The 15,796-nt window shown below is 41.0% G+C and overlaps 1 protein-coding gene across 1 annotated transcript in view; it reads right to left on the bottom strand.

The window, feature by feature from the left end:
- AMHR2 (anti-Mullerian hormone receptor type 2) overlaps positions 1 to 15,796 on the bottom strand; it is a 976,241-nt gene that overhangs the window by 215,027 nt on the left and 745,418 nt on the right. The gene's annotated exons all lie outside the window — the stretch shown is intronic.

The following is a 15,796-nucleotide window of genomic DNA, read 5'->3' on the forward strand; positions in this document are numbered from 1 at the left end:
GTATGAATATCATATGGATGTGTGTATATGGCTTTACTATAGCCGGAAACTAGCTGAAGGCAATACATGAAAAGAGGAAGCTGGGATATGTGGACTGATAATGCATTGTGATGTACTGTTCCTCATAGTGTTGCGTCTTAAACTCCATACTAATTTAGAGCAGCATTGGGGCTGCCTTGATGGATATGCAGCTCTTGTTCCAGATTCTGCGTGCATTAAAGGGTTCTTGGGATCAGAGGAGAGGCTTCTGAGAAACTTGCTACCAACCAATATGCCAGATTACTCATGGGCACCTTGTCACTTACCTGACATCCAGACAGTGTATTTTCTTGTAGCGCGTATTCACGCAGGAGTTGCCTGGCTCCAGTCACAGTTGGGATTCAAAATGTGGTGTCTCGTCAACTGCTTAACCCCTCAAAGTATGCATCTGTGGAAAGGGCACTTCATAAATTGCATTGGCTCCCTGTGGAGAAGCAACTTTCTTTTAAAGCTCTTTCTTTTTGTTATAGGATTTTTAGAAAGACTTGTGCGGCTTATCTGCATCTTCTTCTTACTCCTTATTCTCCTAGGAGATGTATCAGGTTTTCAGAGGCACTGCTAGTGCAGGTTCCCAGAGTTAAGAAAGCACGCTCTGGCGGAAGCACTGTTTGCCTTTTTCCATCTAAGCTCTGGAACTCCCTTATGCTGCAGCTGAGTCAATCCCCGTCAGAATCTCTGTTTCGGAAAAGTCTGAAGACTTGGCTCTTCAGATAGGCTGTTTCCCTTGTGTTTTCTATTTCTTTAGGTTTCTGACCACTCAGCACTAGCCTGGACACTCCTTTTAGGAGTAGCTATGTGCCTTATAAATTGTATTCATGCATTCATTAGAGCACCCTTTGGGTTGTACTTTCATTAACACTATGGCTCTAATTTTGTTGGGACAGGGATGATCAGTATTTTAAGTGGCCGCAGCATAACAATAGCTTTGTTCTTTAGTGATAAATGTATCAGCAAGCCCCTCATTACTAGTGGCATAATGATTTTGAAGGGTCCAATAACAGATGTATCTAATCCCATCAGAATTATAAGCTTTCTTGTAATACCACAGCTCAGTGGTGTTTTACCTGAAGACTTCACCTACTTCAATACAAGAACAAACATGCAGGAAACTGTATGGTGAATCTGATTCACACATGCTATCCCCCAAAAACGGTAAACCTCTTAATTGATCCCTTCTGAATTTACCAGGCCCCCCAGTTACCGTAATTCCGGGAGGGAAATAACAGGGATTTTTCTGGGCAACTCATACTGGAGGCCAAAGTGAACAAATGTGCGTATAGCCAAAGACTGTACTTAAGACAATTCACTGGAAAGGAATCGGTATGCCAGTTCATGAAACAGCAAGCCATTTTTTAAATGAAATATAAGAAAAATTCAAGTAAATGAGGTCTGATTTGCCAAGCTAAAAAAGTCACCCTGTCCTTTTAAAGTAGCTAGCACCTCCACTGCACAACTGTGACCTATGTACTGCAGGTCCATCTCTCATTTCATTTGAGCAGGACAGCAGGATCCACAATAAAATATAATAAGAAATGGAATTGTCACTGCTTGAGAGAAGGACTGATTGGTCATGACGTAAATGAAAAGACCATGAAAGAGGGAAGAGATTCCATGGAAAAAGCAAGATCAATCAATCAATCATTGCATTTATAAAGCGCGCTACCCACCCGCTAGTCTCTCAAGGCGCTGCGCGGGGGGGGGGGGGGGGTCTTGCTTCCTGCCTGAAGGAGAGATGGTCCCAGGTCAGCCGCAGGTGGGAGGGGAGGGTGTTCCATGTCTTGGCCGCCAGGTAGGAGAAGGATCTTCCTCCGGTGGTGGTTCTGCGAATCCGAGGGACGGTGGCGAGGGCGAGGCTGGCGGATCGGAGCTGGTGGGTGGGTGTGTAGAACGTGAGGCAGTTGTTGAGGTATTTGGGGCCCATGTCGTGGAGAGCCTTGTGTGCATGGGTGAGGAGCCTGAACGTGATCCTCTTGCTGACGGGGAGCCAGTGCAGGTCTCTCAGGTGGGCAGAGATGTGGCTGTGACGGGGGATGCCCAGTATGAGTCGTGCAGAGGCGTTCTGTATGCGCTGCAATCTTTTCTGTATTTTGGCTGTGGTTCCAGCGTAGAGGGTGTTCCTGTAGTCCAGTCGGCTGGTGACGAGGGCCTGGGTGACCGTCTTTCTGGACACAGAGGTTCTCAAGTATTGATATCTTTCATAGATTCACATGCTTGAATCTTCCACATCATTGAGGTGGGAGTCCCACAGTAATTAAAGAAAGTAGTATAAGGCAAACAATTGAAAAGAAAAGCTTAAGCAAGTGAAATTGGTAACCAATTCTCATCATTTTTAAAAGGACCACACTAGAGCCAATCAGAGAACATCTGCCTCTCCTGTCTGCTCAGGGGCCACCATACTTCAGATGTCTTAGTGCAAGTGTGAGAGTTACTTGATAGAGAGTTAGCCAATGTGGTGGGCTCCTATAATGGGGAGGAGTGAGTGTTGACTGTGAATCTATTAAATATATCAATATTGGAGAACAACAGTGTACAGGTTAACATTTTTTTTCTCCAGTATTGAACGTTTCATAGATTCACAAACTTGAATCTGAATAAGCAGTAACCATTATTGAAAACTAGCAGAAGTGAAAAATACTTAGCACTGTCCGAACAAGCGTCAAAATAAATAAATGAAAACATAAATAAATAAATAGATTTAGGCAGCTCATCTCATTGGAATAGAAAGAGAAGAATTGCTTGAGCCCTCTCCCCCCACTGCATCCTCTTTTGTTGAGGCATCTAGATACTAATGCCTAGTGACCGAATGCCTGTTTGTTCATGTAGCTGCAGTTATGTTAATGTTATGTTAAAAACATTTTTACCGCGCACGTTCACCAAGCGGTTTCATGGCGCTCCTGACAAAAACGGAAACTTGGGTGGAGGATTTACTCGAATGCTGAGTGAAACAGAAGGGTTTTTAACAGTCTACGAAAACAATCGTAGCTGGGACAGAGACGAAGTGCCGTTGGGAGGGAGTTCCAGGTGGTGGGGGCCATGACAGAGAAACTCAGACCTCCATGCTTTTTCCGTCTGGATTTGGGAACGACAAGTAAATTAAGAGATGCTGAGCGGAGATCTCTGTGGGGAACATAACGTGTAAGGCAAGAGGAGATAAAGGCAGGGGCTAGATCTGATAAGGCTTTGAAGATAGTACATCCAAGCTTGAAAGTGCAGCGTTTGGTAACAGGGAGCCAATGGAGGCTACGCAGAAAGGGGGTGACGTGCTGATGTTTCGGCTGGTGGAAGATCAGGCGGGCTGCCTGATTCTGCACCAGTTGTAGCCTGTGAAGATGGAATGCTGGAATCCCGACATACAGGGTGTTAGCATAGTCGAGTCTGGAGGTAATAAGAGCTAGGATGACAAGAATCAGGGCATCTCTGGTGAGGAACCTGCTGATTTTACGGATCCTCCTTAGATGGAAAAAACAGGATGAGGTGACTGCGTTGATTTGTGGCCTCATAGAGAGGTCGCCAGAGATGACCACCCCCAGACTCTTCACAGTGCTAACAGGACTAGGTGGCGCCCCCAGTGATGAAGGCCAAAAAGTGGAAGTCTACATTTGAAGGAAAAATCACCTTCCATATAGATGCTACCATCATCTTTTTCATCCAAGTCTTGGCACTTAACATACAATTGGGAAGGGCTTTATGCCACACCAAAAGGCCCATCATCATCCTAATCAGTGCCACCAGGTTCCAGTAGGCGCACAGGAGGTTGTGGAGAGTACTTGCATGGCGATGTCCAATCTGGTCAAATAGTATTTCACAAGACAAGTATGTAGTTCCATCATTTGGGACTTTCAGGAATGTGGAGACATTTAGGCGGCTCGCAGGGACTTCATTTGCAAGTCCTCAATAAAGGTGCTCAGGCAGCGGGTGACATATGTCTCCAAGATTTTTCCCAGATAGGGAAGGAGGGAGATAGGTCGGTAATTGCTTAAGGTAGTGGGATCAGCATTAGTTTTTTTAAGGATAGGTATTACAACTGCCTGTTTAAAGGAGCACGGGACCTCCCCAGTGGCTAGAGAGTTATTGAGCAGGGCTAATGGGGGGGCCAGGGCATGCCAGAAAGGCCTCCCTCAGAATCTGAGGGGGGCGGCAATCATTAGGGGAACCTGATCTAACTTTATGAAGTAGCAAAGAGAATTATTTTAGAGAGATTGGAGGGAACTCTACCAATCGGCTAGGGTTCATAGAAGGAAGAGGGGGAGGAAGAGGGGATGAAGGGGAAGGGATGTTATTTTTGATGGTAGTGATTTTGTCTACAAAGTAAGAATTAAGGGAATCACACAAGATTTGAGTCGGTTGGAGTTGAGGTGTGACCCTATCAGGCAGGGAAAGCTTGTTAACAATGGAGAAAATATCTTTTGCTTTAGTGTTGGAGTCCAGTATTTTTTGGGAGAAGTAGGCTGTTTTAGCTGATAAGATGGATTTTTTGTAGGTGTTCAAATATTCTACATAAACAAGTCTAAGCTGGGGGTCATAATTGCGCCTCCAACGGCGCTCTGCCTGCCGGAGAGCAAGTTTATCCACCTTAAGCTGGTCGGAAAACCACCGCTGAGCGTCATGAGGACGCTTAGCTTTAATGGTTTTGTAAGGGGCAACTTTGTCACAGGCGGATAACAGCCATTCTTCGAGATGGACAGCCTGGTCAGCCACCGAGATCGAGGGTGTGGGGACGGTGGAGGCCAATAAGGCATGAAAATCAGTCATGTCATGCAGTGTATATATCCGGTAGAGAAACTCTGGCAAAATAGGGCAGCAAAAGCAGACACACTCCTTGTGGAATGTGCACAAACTTTGAAAGTCAGTGGTCTTCTTCCTTTTTTTGTAGAAGAAGGCTATTGCTGCTGAGATGCAGCAAGTCATGCTGTTTTTCTACAGAGCTATTCTTTTTCAATGAGGTTCGAAGTTTATAAGAAGCTAGCCTGACCTTTTAAATGACTATGGGGCACATGCATCAAGCCTTTTCCCGTTCGCAAACGGGCCGATCCACAGAATCAGCCCGTTTGCGAATGGAAAAAGGCCTTTTCCTATGCATGTAGGTTTTGGCATTCGCAATTTAGGTCATCTCAATTTTTTGCAATTAACTAAATTGCAAATGTATTTAAGGAATTGCAATTTGCGATTCCCTAATGCCGAGGCATGTAGCCTTTCCCAAATGAAAACTGGGCATTTAGGAAACGCTAATTAGCATCAGCCTCAAGTTGATGGTAATATGTGCATTCATTAAAAATTTTACAAAAATGCATTTTTCAAAGAGCCATGTAGCACCTTCAATCCAGAGGTGTGCTTTACATGTGTACACTTACCTTTTTTGAGGGGTGCTTAGGCCCCCGGGCACCCTTGGATTTGCATTAGCTATTTGTGATTACCAATTTGGTAATCGCAATTAGCGAATGCAAAACCATTCATTCCTATGGGCCTGTAGGCCCCAATGAATGGACTCACATTACCTAATAGCAATTCGCAATTTCCGAATCGCTATTAGGTAATGTTAAGGAATCACATTTTTTTTTTGCATAGCATTTTGCGATTCCCAAATAGTGAATCAGTAAAATTTGCTATTTGGGAATCGCAAAATGCGGGCTTGATGCATGTGCATCATAGCTCTGTCAATGTAGAATGTTAAACATTTTCTAACATCTAAAGTATGAAGAGCAGTCTCTGCTGCATTTGCTGAATTTTTTAAATAAGTCTTGCAGATTATTGGTTAACTGAAGTGAAAATCAGATCGGACGTTAGGATTGAAGTGAATATTTGTTTTAAGATGATACTATCATCTTCAAATTGCAAATATGGATGATTAATAGTGAAACTAAAATCTCACTGATCCTCCTCAAGGAAGTAAGGGCTAGTGATAGTGCCATCTTCCACGAAAGATGCTTTAAATTGCCTTATAAATGGGTTCACATAGGTTCCTTATTAACTGAGATAGAACTATGTTCAGCTACCAAGAAATAGGTTTTTTTTATTTGGAGGAAAAACTCTAAAAAGTCTTGGGAGAAATTCTTTGATCAATCTATCCAACCATAGAAACGTCTAATTTCATGATCTTTTAATCTTGAAACAGTAGCAAGGTGGACCTTGGCTGAACAATGTGAAAGGCCAGCGGATACCAGACTAAGCAGGTAGAGTAAAAACTATTCCGGAGAACCCTTGAAAGAATGAATGCTGTTTCAAGAGCATCATACACAAAAACGGGTCTATTTTGCCTTGTATGTTATCTTAGTAAATTCAGCTTCAGCTTTGGCTTAAATCTCTTAGCATTCCTGGGGGAAATTTAAGAGTTGAAACTCATTGAGTTCAGAAGCCAGCCTAATAAACTGTTTGGATGAACAACCTGACATTGTTCAGTGAGAGCATTCCCTGGACTAGTTTGAGTGGGATATATTGCCCTTCTGACATGTGGAAAATATCCCTGTACCACAACTATCCCACACTGGGAACACCAGAATAACTCAGGAGATCTCCCTTTCCATTTTGTTGAGGTACCTGGGGTTCAAAGGAAGAGTAGGGGAGCCATAGGCAAATATCTCTGTCCGTGCTATCTAAAAAGCATTCCCTCCTGATTCTTTGTGGGGATAGCTGCTGGAACACTTGTGTTTGAAGGGTGTTGCAAATAGGTCCAAATTAGGTTTCACCCATGGCTTGAAAAATCATAGATACGTTGTGCTGACTTAGCTCCCATTTGTGGCACCCTTTTGAGGTCCTCCCTAAACTGTCCTCCCACTGATTATCCATACCAGGAATATATGCTCCACCCTCAGAGTGATCTCTTTGCAGATGATCCGTTTCTGGATTTTTTTTGTCCTCCTAAGAAAGTAGGCGCAAGTTGGTTTCACCCTACCTGTTCAGGTAAAGCATGGTGGTCATATTGTCTATAAGACCAGCACTACAGATGTCTTTATTTTCAGATGAAAACCTTGAAGGCCTAGCACCACCACTCTCAGTTCCTGCAAATTTATATGCATCCTGGCTTCCTGCTGTGACCACTTGCCACTTACTTTGAGATCCTATCCTTCCTTTTCCCAATATTTTCTTATCAGGAAGTGTGGAACAGTAGGTGGTCCGATTCCTTAAATGTCTTTGTGCTGCCTGCATGACCACCGAGTCTAGCTTGGGATGATCGATGAGTCACACTGGTGAATTCACTGGGGACTTGTACTTCTTGAGATGAGGAATGACTGTTGCCACTGTAGAAGAGTTTTTTCATTAATTTGAATCCCTTTGTCTATATGTATTGACTGGAATGGACTTCACTGACTTTCTAGATTTCACTGACTTTCTTGTCGTTTCTTTGAAGTTATAAAGACAAGTGTTGGTCTGCTTCACTGCCTCAGTGATATTACATCTTTTCAAAAGGGCATGGAAACCCACTATGTCGTCTGGAGGGGAACTAGTAGCAGTAGGTGCTGGAGGAGCAGAGAGCAGGGTTATAAGGGAATTCCATCAGTCTGTTGTAACAGACTGCTGATTATGAGGAATTTCAACTTCTTCTGGATCATTCTCATTACCAGCATACCCATAATCATCATGAATGGTAAACGGAATGGTTGAGTAGACTGCCCCAGTTGAGCAACCAGACTTTTTCTTTGAAGCACCAGAGGAGATGAACCTGGAAAAAGGTACAGCCCGGGGAACCAGAGGTTGCTGAGGCTGCTGAAATGGATTATTTATCTGTAAAAATCTTTTGTAATAATCATTCAACATTTCACAGCAGACCGTTACCAATGTTATCAGAACCTGCATCATAGGGTCCTGATAATTTTGGCTTTTATAGGAGTCGTCCTAATCATATTGCTCTTGGAATGCCTCTATAGACCTAGATCGCAACTGAAGTCTACATTTGAAGGAAAAATCACCTTCCATATAGATGCTACCATCATCTTTTTCATCCAAGTCTTGGCACTTAATATACAATTGGGAAGGGCTGTATGCCACACCAAAAGGCCCATCATACCCATCATCATCCTAATCAGTGCCACCAGGTTCCAGTAGGCGCACAGGAGGTTGTGGAGAGAACTTCCATGGCGATGTCCAATCTTGTCAAATAGTATTTCATAAGACAAGTATGTAGTTCCATCATTTGGGACTTTCAGGAATGTGGAGGCATTTAGGCGGCTCGCTGGGACTTCATTTGCAAACCTGATATGGTTTGGAAGTCTCTCCCCACTACTTCCCATGAGGCCTGATCAATATTTGTCTGGGTCTTTCATCTTTAAGGAATCTGCTTCTTGATCTGGGGAGGTAATAGAGATAACATGCCATATTATAAACACATCCGGTGAGTTTATTTACACAACTCTGGGGTTCCCACCTCAGTAAATTAGGCTCTATATTATGGTCCTGATGAATTGCAAGGGACCTCTAGGTGGCCTCACATGGCAAGAAACACGCCGACCTATTAATCAACTCTGAGGACCATTATTACCTTATGCATTCTCCTTTGTTTTGAACTCTTAACGAGCTTCCATTGAGTTTCTGGATGCTTTTAGTTCATTTTATACCTAACCCTTTGATCCAGTCTACTATTACTAGTTGACCTGCAACACGAAAGACGATACCTAGTGGCAGAGTAATCCCTTTACACTGGGCAAAAAAGGATGCCTTGTAAAGTACTTAACAGGCCCCTAGAGGGGGCTCAGGTAAAGAGTTCCATCGAGGGGCCCACTGAGCAATGAAGCACCCCCAATGAGAAGAAGATCTGATGATGAAGTATGCTACTTTGGTGGGTGAGGGTTTATACATCCTACTGAGGATGTCTTCATTGACCTGGATCTGTACCTAAAAAACATTTGGGTCCAAGGGCTCTCGTGATGGAACTGCATGTTTGTCTTGTCAAACATTATCGACTACAAGGGTGTGTGCTGTACAGTGATAATTCCTTTCATTCTCCCTTTTTTTGCCTTTCTGGTCCAATTGTAAACAGGTCTTTTGATTCCTTTGTTGGGCCCTAGACAAAGGGTCTTCATGTTTAAAATAGGTTTGTAATTCAAATGTTTCAGTTGATGGGTATTTTGTACTTCAATTTCGACGACAACGGTGTACAAGCAGTGGTTGTAGTTGTTGCAGTCAACAATTAAATTTTCCCCATCATGGTCAACAGCTCTGTTGAGCATGCCGTCAATGGCTTTGTCAACACGTTTCATTGATGGAGGATCAATATAAAGTTTCTTGATTTCCACAGAATCACCATTCTTTAGTGAAGGAATTGAAGATGCTGATCTGACCTGACCCCTTGCACTTGTGTGAAAGTTGCGGGGACCATTGGCATGAGAGAGGAGGATAAGGACTCACCTGTGACATCTACTACTGGTAGTGCACACCAAGAGAGTCAGCCCACTCCTAACTTACACATAAATGAGTTGCCCATGGCTACCCCGAATACAGTTCACGTTCCAACCCTTGAGCCCGGGGCTCTCAATTTTTATATCGAATCAAGAAGTGGGGATTTCTCAATTACAGCCATTGAAGAAACACCTGTAAATATAACTAATGGAGCAGCTGGTGATCCAGGGTGTGACCCTGATAGTAGACCAAGGGCAAATCACTGCTTAAATATATTATCCTGGAACTTCGCAGGGATTCAGTCTAAACTACAAGATCCTGAATGGTTTACGGCCATGGGTAACATTGATATTTATGCATTTCAAGAAACCTGGGCTTTAGATAAGGTTTATTTTGATGGCTATACTTATTGCGTGAACGCTCTCCCCCTCCAAAAACATCTGGTAGGGCTAGTGGCGGACTGCTAATATTGGTTAAAAACACCATAGCCTGTAGGTACAAACGACTTTTAATAAACTTACCTGATATATTGGGTATCCAACTTACCTTTCCGTCTGGTTTAATCTTGACCTTGCTTAATTTGTACGCCAGGTCAGAACCTTTTAACAGTGACTCTGCAGTAATTTCACTTCTAGATGACCTAGTGGGAGGATATCAGGTGAATTCTAAAATTATAGTTGCAGGAGATTTTAATGCTGCGTTCGAACCCTCTACTCTATTAAGTGCGTCCATAGAAGAGGAGGATGAGGTTTCGGACATCCCCAATTTGGTAGCAGGTAAATACGCCCAGCGTCAGTCTAACGTTTCACTGCCGATTGCTTCTTTATCTGCAGGTAGGAGCTTGAGGGAATGCAATGGGAGAACCCCTTTCAGATTCAGGAAGAAAGGCTACTTTTAAGAGGGGCACCTATACAAGTATCATAGACTATATTTTCGCTGATGTTTGAATATGGTCTTTAGTGGAGGACATGTTAATTGAACCTAGGTTTGACAGCGATCATAACTCTGTGTTTTTAAAATTAAAGGGCAAGGATCTGTTTAGGGGGTGCTCATTGTTACATTTCTAAATCACTAGAGCCAAGTCCAACTGACAACCGTAGGAGAGTTAGATGGCCCAACATCCAAGCTGATCAAGATCTTTATGCTAATTTATATAAGTCTGTAGCAGCTACCCTAACTTGCATGTCCAGCCATAAGGATAGCACTGTCTAGTCTAATACTTTGCATGTTACTGCCGCACACAAACGCCTTTTTGAAGAGTTGCAGTTAGTCTTTTTAAAACCTAGGCAAGCTGGGAAAAGTGTCAGTGTAAGGTCTCACAACTGGTTTAATGACGACTGTAAGAGTGCCAAGAAGGCACTAGAAACTAGCAGTTAGGGGGTGCTCTAGATCGAATTTAATTCTTGCCAGCAATATATATAAAGGCCCTCTTTGTAAAGCCAAGCGTGAATACATCGACACCAATTGCAATGACTTAGTTCTAGCAGCAAAGGTAAGAGACTGCCGCCAGTTTTGGTCGATTGTATCTAAGGGGACTGCGGAGTATTCCACTTCAAATAGTCATCATATCCAGCGGAGGTTTGGGTGGATCATTTCTCTGGCTTATACTCTGTTGATAGGGTCATTACAGATGACTATGCTGTTCAGTCAGTGCCGTCTTTAGATATCACTGCTTCTGATGGTCCCACACATAACCGTCGAGAGTTTTCAGCCTTGAGGATACTTTGTCAGCAATCCAGAAACTAAACACAGGTAAAGCCCATGGACCTGATCTGATACCAGGGGACTTGTATAAGTCTGAACCCGCGATATGGGCACCATACATTAACCTTTTATCTAACTGTATGTTAGCTGGTGGTGATATTCACGAAACTTGGAGGGTGGCAGAGGTAATAACTATTTTCAAAAAGGGTAACCCTGCTATCCCCTTTAATTATAGACCCATCAGTTTGATTGACAACCCACAGAAGGTTTTTGCTAGACAAGTTTTAGGTAAGCTCCAGGACTGGATGGATGAAAAGATGATACTGTCCCCAGCCCAAGCTGGCTTCCACGCAAAAATTAGCATGTGCAACCAAGCTTTTAGATTTTCTTTGTTAGAATGGAAGTACGTGCTACTTAGGAAGTAGCAGCTTTATGTGGCTTTCGTGGACCTGCAAGCTGCATTCGATTTGGTACCACGTAACCTACTGTGGAAGACTATGCTTGATCAAGGTGCCCCGGCTGACCTGGTGACTGTGCTTGCTAGATTGGATAAGGATAATTATTCCCAGGTTAGGTGGGGGGTAAATGGGGAACTGACGGCGAGGATTCTGATTGAACATGGGTTGCGCCAGGGATGTGTCCTCGCCCCCACATTGTTCTCTCTGTATATCAATGATGTGGTGAGTTGTCTATTGGATTGTAAAAATGACGCCCCTTCATTGAACAATGCAAAAGTACCCATCTTGCTATTCGCCGATGATTCATTATTAATATCCACTACTCCTATGGGTTTACAAGTTTTATTGAATACATTCTAGAGCTTCTGCAAGGAGGCTGGAATTGAATACTACGAAAACTAATTTAGGGTGCTCCGTAAATCAAGGGGTGGCATACGACAGGTTAAGATCAAATGTGAACCCCTGGATTGAGTAAAAGATTTTGATTACTTGGGCATTGGCATAAATAAGTCACTTAGTTGGGAATACCAGATGCGGAAGAATTTCCTAACATTATGTCAGAGATCGAAATCTGTTTTAAGATTTTTAAAAAAATCCTACACTCAACCCCTATACCGTGCAAAGGCCCAAAATGGAGCACTATACGGAGCGGAGATCTGGGGGTTCACTCCTGTAAATCAGTTAACGACTTGCGAGAACAACTTTGCCAGGGCTTTAATTGCACTACCTGTCACTACACCACTTATTCCACTTTTTTGTGATCTTGGGTTAAAAAGAATTGGTGATCTGGCAGCCCTTAACCTATTGGTTGCGTCTATGAACTACTCCACAACTAATTGAATATCGTAATTCTTTACGGGAGGCACTAGCGCTTAACCGGGCTAAACAACTCCCCTGGTGGTAACTACTAAAAATATCGAATTCAAAATATCGACTGACATTAATATCGAAGTAAAAATATAGAATGGACAAAATATCGAATGGACAGAATATAGTCAACAAAAATATCGAATTTAAGGTAAGTAATTTAATATCAATTTTTATAAATATAGAAATGTAAAATATCTAAGTATATAATATAGGTATTCAAATATATCGAATTCAATAATATCATATTTTTTAAAGTGTTTTGTATGTTAGTATATGTGTAAAAGTGTATATTTTTATTATAATTTATTTTAAGTAATGAATTTTATGTTATTTAATTTTTGTGTAATTTAATTCTGTAGCGGGTTGTGGGTTTATAGGGGAATAGGGTGGGAAGTAATTTAATTGTAATTAATTAAATATTTTAATTTATTTTTGGTATTTATTTTGAATTCATTGTTAATTAATTTTTAATTGCTAATTAATTAATGTTTAATTGCGAATTAATTTTTATTAATTGATTAATTGATAATTATGTTAATTGTATTAATTTATTTTCCATAGCGGGTTGTGCGTTTATAGGGGAATAGGGTGGGAAGTAATTTAATTGTAATTATTTAAATATTTTAATTTATTTATTGGTATTTATTTTGAATTAATCGTTAACTCATTTTTAATTGCTAATTAATTAATTGTTAATTGGTAATTAATTTGTATTAATAGGTAATGAATTTGAATAATTAATAGTTATTTGTATTTTTATTTGATTAATTATTATATTATATTAAATTGGTAATTACTGTTAATTAATTTTTTATTGGTATTGATATTTAATTTGTTTTTATTAATATATTAAATATTTACTTTCCCTACTGTTGCTCTCTCTGGAGTGGGAATAGTAATTTTAACCCCTACGCTATCCAACGCTTTCCTTACTGTTGCACTCGCTGGAGTGGGAATAGTAATTTTTACCCCTACGCTATCCAACGCTTTCCTTACTGTTGCACTCACTGGAGTGGGAATAGTAATGTTAACCCCTACGCTATCCAACGCTTTCCCTACTGTTGCAATCTCTGAGTGGTAATAGTAATTTCTACCCCTACGCTATCCAACGCTTTCCCTACTGTTGCACTCACTGGAGTGGGAATAGTAATTTTTACCCCTACGCTATCCAACGCTTTCCCTACTGTTGCACTCATTGGAGTGGGAATATTCATTTTTACCCCTACGCTATCCAACGCTTTCCCTACTGGTGCACTCACTGGAGTGGGAATAGTAATTTTTACTCCTACGCCATCCAACGCTTTCCCTACTGTTGCACTCACTGGAGTGGGAATAGTAATTTTTACCCCTACGCTATCCAACGCTTTCCCTACTGTTGCACTCACTGGAGTGGTAATAGTAAATTTTACCCTCCCGCTATCCTAAGGTAAAAATATTGTATATTTTTTATTAATATTATGTTAATATATATATATGTTTTAAAAAATAAAATGGTATTTTTTTTCATAACTTAAAATAATTATTTAAGAATTTTAAGGTTATTTAAGTATTTTTAAGTATATTGTAGTTAATTATTTTTAATATTTCATTAATTTTAAATTATTTTTAAGACATTTAAAAAAAATGCGATATTTTGACTAACTATATTTTTTTAAACAATATTTTTGATTCGATATTTTTGTACTTACCTGTTTGTAGATAGGAATTCGATATTTTTGTATTCGATATTTTATCCTCGATATTTTTGTAATTCTATATTAGTGTAATCAATATTATGTCAGTGATCCCCCCTGGTTCAAGCACATCGCTAAATGGTACAAGCTATTGAACCTAATGGGTCTATGGGAGTATCCAGAAAGGGCTACCAGTCGTGACATTTTGTCTTTCAAAGCTACTTACTTGAAGGTGGTGGGCGAGCACTATATGAACGACCCAACTAACGGCCAGCTAACTACAAACTTCCTATTCATAAAATCTTGCTCCCTATTTAAACCGTTCCTTGAACTGATCTTGCCCTCTCTTGCTAAAAGCTTGTACATCAGGTTTGGGTATGGTAATCTGTTGTTGAAATTTACGGGGAAAGAGGCGAGGTGCCTAACTATAAAAACCTGCCCGGCATGCAGCGCAGCAGCAGAAACTGAAGAACATATTCTGTTTGTCTGCCCCAAGTATAGATAGGCATGCAGGGAAGTGATTAGACCTATATGCCTCAACATGAGTATTAGGAAGTACCAAATTGCATTTAGAATTTTAAAAACAGATACTTCTGGACCAATTGTCTTTTCTCTTAGTCGTTTTCTGTTATCTTTTTGGTTGATTCGTAAAAAATGTCTTTGCCAATCATTACACCATTTTAAAACTTGCTTTACCTATCCTTTCATGATATATATGTATCTTACATCATTAGCTGACTTAACAGGTTTACTTTTCATATGCTTGGTGACTGCATTGTGCCCCTCCCCAATCATGATTAGATTGTTGGTACATGTATTTATGTTCTTAAAATTATTCAAGATGTCATTTTTATTTGCGATTGCAATGGTTTAATACTATTTTAATTGTAGATATATTTATGTTTTATACCTTGTATACTTTGATGGTTCTTTTACAACTGACCGAATAAAGATATTATGATGATGATGACCTGACCTACCTTTTCTTCACAGGTCCAGAAGGCAAAGGATCTCTCACAACCAAGGGGTCTTGTCAAGCAGCTTTTTTATCTTTACCCTTGTGTACCTTCTTTGATGGCTCTTCAGAAGGCTCTTTTTGGAGTCTTTCTGAGAGGTGATGACAATCCCTCTTCTTCCTCTCCAGAAAATGGAGTTTCAATGGCTTTCTTTTTCTGCAGCCAGAAAAGGAGCCTGGCTACCCTATCCTTAAGGGTTTTGACAGAAAAAGTACAGTAGTACTTGCAATACTTAGGCCTGTGGTCTGGATATAAACACTACCAACACTGTTTATGTGACTCCACAGAGAAAATCCTGAGTTTGCCACAGGATTTAAATGCTCTAAAAATACCTTTTCCAGATACCTCAGACATGATAAACCTGTCAGGATTTACAGCCAAACTTTTACCTTCTGAGATAATGTCAGCTGGAGTTTACTCTGAGGTCACTTAATGAGAAAAAAACAGTGAATACACTGAAGACCTGAGCAGAACTTAGGGGGACTCCCTTTACACGATAAGTGGTTAGGAATCTGAGCTATGATGGCCCTTGAGAGGAAGGTACAGGGAGGAGCTGTTCTCTGATTGGCTGGAGGTTGGTTCTTTTTAAAATTATGTTAAATGGTCACAGAAGCTACTTGTTTAACCTTTCCATTTCAATGCATTACTTTACACTACTTCAATTAAAGTGGGACTCCATACTCCACGACGGGGAAGATTCAAGCAT

This window comes from Lissotriton vulgaris, chromosome 1_1 (genome assembly GCF_964263255.1).
Source record: "Lissotriton vulgaris chromosome 1_1, aLisVul1.2, whole genome shotgun sequence".
Classification (NCBI taxonomy): Eukaryota; Metazoa; Chordata; class Amphibia; order Caudata; family Salamandridae; genus Lissotriton; species Lissotriton vulgaris.